Below are 10941 nucleotides of genomic sequence, written 5' to 3'. Positions count from 1 at the left end.
TAACATGTGTACTTATATTTTACAAATGCTATAGCATGAAACCCTGGCCTTAACCTCCAATTTTTTTCTTATTAAGCACTGGGTCTAAAGATCTATCTGGAGTTTCTTCTTTAGTCATCTGAGTTATAACTTGTCAATTAACTTTATCTAAGGCCTACAGTATTAGGAGGTGAAATGCTCCCTTCTATCTAGAACTATTACTAATTACTAATAATGTATAGGGTACAGGCAAATCCTCTTATAGAACAGCAAACACTCTGGATTTGCCTGTTACCTATGGTTTCATTTTATTTATCCCTCTATCCTTTGTGCTTCTGTAGGCGTTAGGTGTGATGAGCTTCAGGTTAAACATTTTGGCATGAACGCTTCATGGGTGATACGGGTGCTTGATGCTGCATCACATCATATATGCATGGTCAGTCTGTGCCACTCTTGGGAAGGTTGTCACCACCAGCTAGATTAGGGCGGTGAAAAAGTACATTTTCCTTTGACAACTAATAAGAAATCTGTGGGAGGATATTTTACACTGTACAAGTAGCCTATTCCAGAAGAATCTTTTACCCAGTGATTTTAGAATCTACTGATAATTCTCCGCAATTACAATTTAATTCCAGCTGGCTTCCTATTTACTTTAGTTTATTTCCCCAGTTCTAAATTCCAGTAACCATATCTCACTTCTCTTTCACCTACAAGTCCCCTGGAATGGACGTTTATCCCTACTCTCACCTGGATTTGAACCTCCCTTCTTTTGTTCTCTTTCAGACTCAACTCATGTCGCTAGTCTTCCATTGTCTTTGCTCCAGTTTCTCTCCCTACAACCCAGGTAAGTACTGTCTCCTTCAAAGGCGGAAAGAATTTGGCATATATGTTGTGCCATAAGGGCTTATTTCTATCTAGGCATGCCATTTACTACATTAGCACTACATGCTTTTCAGAGGGATAGAGAGGGCTTCCAGAAGGATCTTGGTGGAAAATATGACAATGTATTTTGTCATGAAAGGGTCCCAAGAAAAGCCAAGAAACTGTTCCTTGTTTGCTTTCTGCTATTAGAGATAATTTCATGTCTTTACTAATTAGTGGAATCAGAGAATCTTCCTGTCAAAGACCACACCTGCAATCTCAACACCCTTTCCTTCTGCATTTACTGGGCTAACTTCTCCTGCAGGACCCAAAGAAAGGCAGACACACAGCTGTGTAAAGATCACAAGCGAAGGAGGGGGAATTTGCATACTATAAACTTGATGTCAAATAGATGAAGCTCACATCCTCGTGTTACAATGTTCCCATCAGCCTTCTGCAGTTTGAAGCTTTGATAAGTTTTTTTCCAAGTTTCCTCTATTTTCACCTTTGGGGTTCATTATTCTTCTATACCTTGGTTTTTTGGGCCTCTATTCCTACTTTACTCTTTTTCCTATCCTCCATAAACAAATTTAATTTGCACCAGTTTCTTGATTTCTGTGAAAGTAAGGCCCTTCTGTTCTGAGCAGTAGTTTCTCTCCAGGTTGCAGGTTTAAAGTGTTCTCTTAAACCGTGAAAAGTTTTCTTGTGCCCCTTTGCAGTCAATCTCTCGCCTCCCTTCACCCAGCTCTAGGTGATCACTGATCTGCTCTCTGACACTACGGGTTAGCTTTACCTGTTCTAGAAATCCATATAAACAGAATCACAGAGCATATACTCTTTTATGTCTTGCCTTTTTTCGCTATGTGTGACGTTTATATCAGTAGTTCACTTCTTCTTGCTGCTGAGTAGTATTGCATTGTACAGATATATCATTATTTATTCATTTATTTACTCATCTGTGGTTGGCCATTTGGTTTAGTTCTAGTTTTTAGCTATTATGAATTAAACTGCTACAGAGGTTCATGTAGCTTACGTGTGAACATATATTTTCTTTTCTCTTGGGTAAATGTCCTATTTATTGATTATGGCAATGATTCCAGGGCATATCAATTTGTCAAAACTCATCAAAACCTTAAACTTAAAATTAGTCATTTTGTCTTTCAGTAGGGGACTGGCTAAGCAAACTGTGGTCATCCATACCATGGAATAATACTCAGCAATACAAAGGAATGAAATATTGATGACAACTTGGATGAATTTCCAGGGAATCATGCTAAGTAAAAAAAAAAAAAATCCTACCCTAAAAGGTCACACATCACACACTGTGTGATTTCATTTAAATATCATTCCTGAAATGACAAACCTATAAAAATGGAGAACAGATTAGTGGTTGCCAGGGGTCACCGATGGTGGATGGGAAAGTGAGGGAGAAAGGAGGTGTATGGTTACATAAAGGTTGCATGCGGGATCCTTGTGATGGAGCTGCTCCTCTTTTCCAAATAAGCATGTGAATTTGTTCCCCTAATGAGTCTAGTATTTGGGACACAAACAGGGAAAGTAAAGGGCAAGTGAGATTCCCTATATATTTGCCTGAAGGCAAAAATCTTAAATAGCATTTTGTTTCCACGAGCAAAAACATTTTAGATGAACCTAAAGAAGGTAGGCTCTCTTTTCTGGAAAATACACTATGGATTTGAAGATAAGTTCAAGGTAGGTTACATGAATAACATAATTATGTTATCTTGAGTACTCATAACTGAGGTGAGATCTTCAATTTGCATATAAACTTATGAAAATAGGAAAGTTCTGTAATATTTGGGGGAAATGATCTGTGGTTTATTCCAAAGAGATTAATTATAAAGAGAAAACAGTTTAGCATTCTGGATAGTGGGTTGTGGGTATGTTACTTTTAAGTAAGATAAAAAATAACTTTTTCTAGATATTGATATTCCTTGTCTGAAATTTCTAATGTGGAGTAGCAAGGATTAAGTAATGGAAGGGCTTTTGTTTTTGTTCAGTTACACAACTAAAGGAAAGATATTTTATTATCCCCATGTTAAAGATGAAGCAGAGACTCAAAGAGGTTAAGTGACTTGCCAAATTTATACACCTGTAAAGTGACAGATGCAAATTGAAAGCAAATTTCTCAATCCAGAGCCAGGATCATTCTGCTATAGTAGAAGTCCACACCGCATCTCTCTAGCGGACCTTCTGGAGACTGTTGAAGACCTAAGTTTGAAGCCCTCAGATGACTAACTGTATTTCGAGAAAAGTGCCTTGGCAGTCATTGATATGAAAAAGAATTGGTATATTACTGTGTATTACTAACCTACAGAACACAGAACCTGCACTAATTTAACATTAGGCATAGACTTATGGAGTGCTGTTTTGCATCAGGGACTGTGTATAAACAAGCCCTGGCCCTTGTCCTGTTTTACTTCATTCCTTATAGGAAGGAAAGAGGAGAACTGAACCATTCTATTTTGTGAAGTTTACTTTAAATAAGATTTGCTTTAGAAATCACCACTGTGATAACCATCTTACAAGCATCACCAGGATAGGATGATATATGGGTTAAAGTGAAGGAGGCACTCTAAATGTAGGGTATTTAAGTATATTATGAAACCATTTCAAAGTTCATAAATACAGATTTCCTTCATGGTACTTAATCACTTCACAGTATTTCATCTTATGAATTGTTGGAAGTTTAGTTTTTACATTTTCTTTATTATATATGGCAGTTCAATGAACACTTTGAACATACAACTCTAAACACTTTCCCTATTATTTCTTTAATAAATTCCTAGGAGTGAAATTGTAGGGCCAGAAGATGGATGTATTATGTATGTTGCTGCATTATCACCAAATTGCCCTCTGGAAATATTGTGCCAAAACAATGAACTCATAACTGAGCTTTCTGCTTCTAGTTGGTCTCTCTTTCCAATCCAAACTGCACATTCCCAGGCTAATGTTCCCAATAAGCTACTCTATTCATGTCTAAAACCTTTAGATTACCCATTATCTACAAATAATTCTAACTTCTAACACTAATGCCTTCTGCTGTCAGGCTAGCCCATCTCTTCCAGTTTCATCTCTGCTACTTTTCTACATGATTGCCAGGATTTAGTCAAAGATTTCACCGAACAGGCACATACTACAAAAGAAAGGCCTGTGTTCCCTTAACATCAGTCCCATAAACACTTTCAATTTATTGATCTCTTCACTCATCCTCACCTATTTTCTTTCTTTCTCTCAGAAAGAATTATTGACCCTACTTCATTCCATATTTTAGTTTAAGTTTAAATATTTAAATTTAAACATAAAGAAACTTAAAGTTGTATCAGTTAAACCCAGGAGACCACTGAGGAGGGTCTTCCAGGAGTCCAGGAGCTGACTGAAAATGTCTTTCCCTCTAATCCATCCTCCTCCCTACCACTAGATCTTGATTTCTAAGATGCAGATCTGATTATGTCACTTTTTTTAAGCCTCCAATAGTTCATCGCTACGTACTAACAAGAATGTGAAGTATGAACCATACACAGCCCTTACCAGCACACTTTTCACCCTCATCTGCCAGAAGAGAGGCATACATGTGTCTGGAAACTCCACACCCACCTGAACCCTCTTCCTCCCAAAGAGATGCTTTAATGCATCTCTGCCTCTGCTTCCTGTCCATCCTGTGGACAGGAAGCAGAGACACAATTGAAAGGCAAACTGTTAGTGAGGGAGATATTTTGAAATATTTGTTAATAGGTATGATATTGATATACAATTAACTCAAACACATCATTAAAACACTAAAACTCCAAAAAGCAAATGAGCAATGATATTAACAGATAATTTATAAAAGAAGAAATGCAGGTGGCTTATGGAACATTAATGGAATTTAAATAAAATCTCAAAGAATTCAAATGACTATGACTAATTGTTTTCCTTATCAAACTAACAAATGTATATTTTTTAAAGTTGGGATTATAGTGGTCCAAAGTTTAATGAGACAGACACACCTATACATTCCTTGAAGAAGTAGAAATTGCTGCAGTCTTTCTGGAAAGTGATCTGACAAGAGCCTTAAAAACGTTCATATCTTTTGACCCTGAAGTTTCACTCACTTCTGGTGATGTATACTTAAGGAGATAATAAGGGATAGAGACAAACATGAGGGCTTCCCTGGTGGTGCAGTGGTTAAGCATCCGCCTGCCAACGCAGGGGACACGGGTTCGAGCCCTGGTCTGGGAAGATCCCACATGCCGTGGAACAACTAAGCCCGTGCGCCACAACCCCTGAGCCTGTGCTCTAGAGCCCACGAGCCACAACTACTGAGCCCATGTGCCACAACTACTGAAGCCCATGTGCCTAGAGCCCATGCTCTGCAACAAGAGAAGTCACCGCAATGAGAAGCCCACGCACTGCAACAAAGACCCAACGCAGCCAAAAATAAAAATAAAATAAATTTATAAAAAAAGACAAACATGATTGGCACAAATGTGTTTATTCCAGCTTAGCTTATAGCTACAACAATCAAAAGTTGTATGAAACTCAAATGGTCAACAATAGGGCAATGCTTTAGTAAGTTACAGTTCATCCATCCATATAATGGAGTATAAATGATCATTAAAATGGCCTGTATATATGAAGAATTTTTAATGATGTTAGAAATTATATCATGTGGTATGAAACACTACATATCATTGAATGAAAAAAAGAGATAGATGTTTGTATGTACATTATATTTCAACTGTACAAATGCATATCCAAAAATATCAATGCTCTCTAAGGATGAATTGTGTGTGTTTGTTTTACTTCTTTTGTTTGTAATTTAAACACCAGGCACATATTTCCTTAAAAATTGCAAAAAAAGTTTTTAAACTATGCCTTGTATTCATTCATCCTAATGTCACTCTTATGTCTATCACTTTTATGGTGCTCAACAGATAAGCCAAAGAACTCATCTCTCCATGAAGATCATAAATTCCCCAAGAGCTTGAGCCTCTTCTTTTGCAATGCTGAGTGCTCAGAAAAACTCAAAACCATTTGTGAGATGACTAACTGCATGTATGATTGAATGACTGTCTACCTTAAACATCTCTTAGAGTTGAGTTGTGTCACTTTGCTCTCTTAATGCATAGAGCCATATTTGAAGGGCCATATGGGTTCTGTTTTAAGGGGGCATCCATCCTGTGTATGCTCACACTTCCTGTGTATCATTTCTTGATGTTTATGCATTTGGTGATCTCTTTAGGTAATGCATGTGACTCAACTTTTCTACCTGGATGTTGCCTTAACTACTGATGGAAGTTTGTCAAATGTTTGGGGAACCTACTTTCTTTTTAAACATGCCTAGAAGCTACTGCTATAAGCACATTTTCATAAATCCAGTAGATAAAGCATGTACTACTACTTTTACTCAGACACTTCTCTTATGAATATCTGGGGCATATTGTAAGAGACTTTATTTAGAATATTGTCTTCAGTATTCCAAATTTAGTAGGAAGTTCACAGCGTTTCCTAAATCCCTTTCCTTCTAGCACTAAAAAAAAGGGAAGGAATCATACCTAAGGCCTCCATTCATTTATTCTTAGCTACCAGCAGAATTATTTAAATTACTACTAAGGATTATTCAACAAAGCCATTCATCTTGTTACCAAAATTATTAGTGAATTGAGAAAGACCATTTTTCTTTAAATGAGGATGGCTAAGATTCCAGTGTTTATCCTAAGCCATTAATAACTTCTTTCTTATCTCCACCTCTTGTTTTGCAAAGGTTGGGAATGCAGACGTTGGAGTTAGAACTTGGGTCTTCATTCTGCCTCTACCACTCACTAGCTCTGTGGTCTGGTGTAATCTCTTAACTCTCTTGGATTCCTCATCTATGAAATGGGATAGTCAGAGTATCTGTCTCATAGGGTTGTTAGGAGTATTGAATAAATTAATATTTTAGTTGGAAAATTATAATTCCCTTTAAGATGTCAGCTATTGTTAATTTAGCTGTGTAGGATAGTACAGAAATGAACGAAAAAACACTGTAACCAAGCAAGGGCTCATGTGCCCACGGCACAGAAAGCTAAACTCTGACGGCAGGTGTTTGCAGCAAAATCAGGATTTATTGCAGGGCGCCAAGCAAGAGAATGGGAGACAAGCCTCAGATCCACTCCAGCTTGGTCTTTGAGTTAGGGATTTTTTAAAGGGGAAGAACAAAGAGGCTGGGGTACTCATCGTCTTGTGACATTTCTTAGGTGTAGTTTTGGGAGTCAAGATGCCTGCAGTTTAGGGGTCTCTGGTCTGGTGGTTCATGACCAGGGGCACGGCGGGGTGGGTCTGTTAGCTCGTCTTACCCAGGAGAAGCAACCTGAGTCTCAGTACATTAACAGTGTTATCAACACCAGCAGTGTTATGCATCTTACACTGGATGTTTAGCATTCAGTTAGCACAGGATTGAGGTCAGAGTGGATAAGAAAAGGAATAAAATTTTGGATAAAGAAGTTAATCATAAACTTGGCAGGGGAACTCAGTCTCAGGGGAACTTGGTTTCAATACGTGATTAAAAGAAGACTTCTCCCAACCACACCATTTCTTGTAAATATTGCTGTTTGGTCAGTTGATTCTTGCTACTTTTTTTTTTTTTTTGCGGTTACGCGGGCCTTTCACTGTTGTGGCCTCTCCCGTTGCGGAGCACAGGCTCCGGACGCACAGGCTCAGCGGCCATGGCTCACGGGCCCAGCCGCTCTGCGGCATGTGGGACCCTCCCAGACCGGGGCACGAACCCGGGTCCCCTGAATCGGCAGGCAGACTCTCAACCACTGCGCCACCAGGGAAGCCCTCTTGCTATATTTTGAGCAGTAGTGAAGAAGTATTATAGTGTGTTCAAAACCTTATGTCCTGTATGTATTATGGAGATAGGTAGAAAGTGACTTCTCTGCTCCCCTTCACAGCATAATTTGTCTTGAAGGCCAACTCCCTCACTGTCTCTACTTTCTCACTTCCACCGTCTCTACAATCCATGCCAACCTGACTTCTGTTCCCACCACCCCATCAAAACTGCTTTTGACAAAGCGGCCAACCACCTGGGATTTATCAACACAGAAGGACATCTTCTATCCTCCTTCACTCACTCTGCCAGCATCATTCCACACAGCAGGCTGTTTCCTCCTTCTAAAATACTCTCCTTTTGTTTCCCTTCAAGTCACACTCCCCCAACATTACTGGCTTCTCTTTCTTGGACTCCTGTGCTAGTTTTCCCTCTTCCATCTGACCTCTGAATGATTGGTTGCCTCAGGACTTGACCTGGGTCCTATTCCATTTCTTCCAAAATAATCTTTTACTATGCCATAGCCTGAAATACCATTAGATGCGACTATCTCCTAAATTAAATCTCTGAGCCAGACATTTCTCATGAAGTGTGAATTCATAAATCTGCCTACCTACTTGATTGTTCCACTTTCAAACACACTGTGTCTAAAACCTACCCCCAGCCCCGGAAACACACTCCACACCCCACCTTCTTCCCAACCCTGGTAAACAGCACCACTATCCACCCAAAATATGTCTTGCAACAATCCACTTTCACGGTGACCTTTTAAAAATAGAAATGAGGTAATGTCACTTCCCAATTTAAAACTCTTGAGTGGGAACTCATGGCCAATGGAATTAAAACAAAATTCCCTGCTGGCTGCAGGGCCAGCGTTATCGGGGTCCCCCTGCCTGACTTCAACTCATACCACTCTTCTCCACTGGGGGTGATTCTCACCCTCTGCTCCAGGCACACTGGCCTTTTCCTTGAACAGAGCAAGCTTGTGCCTTCCTCAGGGCCTTTGTACGTGCTATTCTGTCTGCCTGGAAGGCGCTTACCTGGTTCTCCGCGTGGTGAGCTCCTTCTTATATTTCAGACCTTGGCCTTAGATTCCCCTCAAGTAGGCCTGCCTTGATCACCTATCAGAACAGACCCTTCCTATCTAAACAGACACTGCACGTATTCATTCTATTTTGGTCACAGCTCTATCAAAACTAATCTTTATCTTATTAGACAAGCTTGGGAGTTACTTAAGGACAGTACCTTGTCACTGTTACTTGCCTGTTCAATGCTGTACCCTGGGGGTCTGGTAGAGGACTTTGCACATGGTCAACTCTCAGTAAATTGGGTTTATTGAATATTTGTATGTCATAGTGTTCTAAGAAGGGGGCTGGGTGTGAAGGAGACAGGCGCTGCCCTGCTGGAGAAGCATTAGCATAATGACCATACAGTGTGCAATGAAAACTCATAGGGAAAGAAGCTTCATCAAAGAGGTGACATTTGAATTCAGATGAGTATAAATATGATGGGGGGAAAGGAAGGGAAAGGAGGCTTGGGCCAAGTGAACAGCATGAGTGAAGGCCTGGAGCTGTGAAAAAGCATGTCATGTTTAAATTATTAGCTCAGGTTTTCTGAAGAAAGTAAAATTAATGCAGCTATATAGAAATTGGGGGAAGAAAAGTCAGGACCTAAATAAAGTCAGATGATGGAAAAAGTTTTAAATGTAAGCAAAAAAAATACAATTTTACAACTACGGTACATTTAAGCTACTGGTAATTAAAAGCATATATAGTAACAAACACCACCTGGGTTTTGCAGGTGTGAGTAAACTTTAAAAAAAATGGGAGGGAGGAATAGTTTGAAATTGCCCAAGATGCAACTAAAGAAAGCTGAAGCTGTGAGTTCAATGCCTTTTGTCCAATAATGGGAATGAACATGGTGATGGCAACAACCATGTGGCAGAATAATTTCATTTACATCATTTCATTTCACTTCAATGGAACAATCATATATTCAGGTTCTGGGGTAGGTAGTGGGAATCGGAAAAAAAAAAAAATCTTGGGCCTCCAAGAGACCATAGTCTAATCAAAGACAAAGGCACACAAAGAATTGCCAATCTAGAATTTAAAGAAAAGAAGAACCTTCTATATAACCTCAGTAAATGTTCAAAATAGTTATCTAAAGCAATTCAGATTATTTTTTTCCAAAAATCCAATTGAAGTTTGCACTAAGACCATTTTCTCATAGGCTTTTTAATTGAGTCTGCCCATGAGGGCCGTTCCGATGGTGAATTGCACAGAATAAACAAATGCTGGTCATGGAAACTGGTTGGAAAATGCCAATGAATTTCTTTTCATTTATGTATGAGAGACATCTCTTTTTTAAGAATAAAACATTTTATATTAAAAGTTAATATAAAATTAACTATATTTATTTATTATATAAATATAATATATATATTTATATTATATAAATATATATAATTTGTATTATTATTTTAAACCACTATGGAGAACAGTATGGAGGTTCCTTAAAAAACTACAAATAGAACTACCATATGACCCAGCAATCCCACTACTGGGCATATACCCTGAGAAAACCATAATTCAAAAAGAGTCATGTACCAAAATGTTCATTGCAGCTCTATTTACAATAGCCAGGAGATGGAAAAAACCTAAGTGTCCATCATCAGATGAATGGATAAAGAAGATGTGGCACATATATACAATGGAATATTACTCAGCCATAAAAAGGAACAAAATATTTGTCTTTCTCTTTCTGACTTACTTCACTCTGTATGACAGACTCTAGGTCCATCCACCTACTGAGGTACAAATAATTCAATTTCATTTCTTTCTATGGCTGAGTTGCTTCCATGTCCTGACTATTGTAAAAAGTGCGGCAATGAACATTGTGGTACATGACTCTTTTTGAATTATGGTCTTCTCAGGGTATATGCCCAGGAGTGGGATTGCTGGGTCATTTGGCCGTTCTATTTTTGGTTTTTTAAAGGAACCTCCATACTGTTCTCCATAGTGGCTGTATCAATTTACGTTCCCACCAACAGTGCAAGAGGGTTCCCTTTTCTCCACACCCTCTCCAGCATTTATTGTTTGTAGATTTTTTGATGATGCCCATTCTGACTAGTGTGAGGTGATACCTCATTGTAGTTTTGATTTGCATTTCTCTAATGATTAATCATCTTGAGCATCCTTTCATGTGTTTGTTGGCAATCTGTATATCTTCTTTGGAGAAATGTCTATTTAGGTCTTCTGCCCATTTTTGGATTGGGTTGTTTGTTTTTTTGATAT

At 38.7% G+C, this 10941-nt stretch overlaps 1 long non-coding RNA gene across 1 annotated transcript in view; it reads right to left on the bottom strand.

The window, feature by feature from the left end:
• Nucleotides 1-10941, bottom strand: part of LOC113618225 (uncharacterized) — a 36818-nt gene that overhangs the window by 8158 nt on the left and 17719 nt on the right. The gene's annotated exons all lie outside the window — the stretch shown is intronic.

This window comes from Aethalodelphis obliquidens, unplaced genomic scaffold, assembly GCF_003676395.1.
Source record: "Aethalodelphis obliquidens isolate GAN/ISIS:26980383/991018 unplaced genomic scaffold, ASM367639v1 scaffold5, whole genome shotgun sequence".
NCBI lineage: Eukaryota > Metazoa > Chordata > Mammalia > Artiodactyla > Delphinidae > Aethalodelphis > Aethalodelphis obliquidens.
Note: the sequence above shows the minus strand (reverse complement) of the source record. Positions and strands in the feature narration are given on the sequence as shown.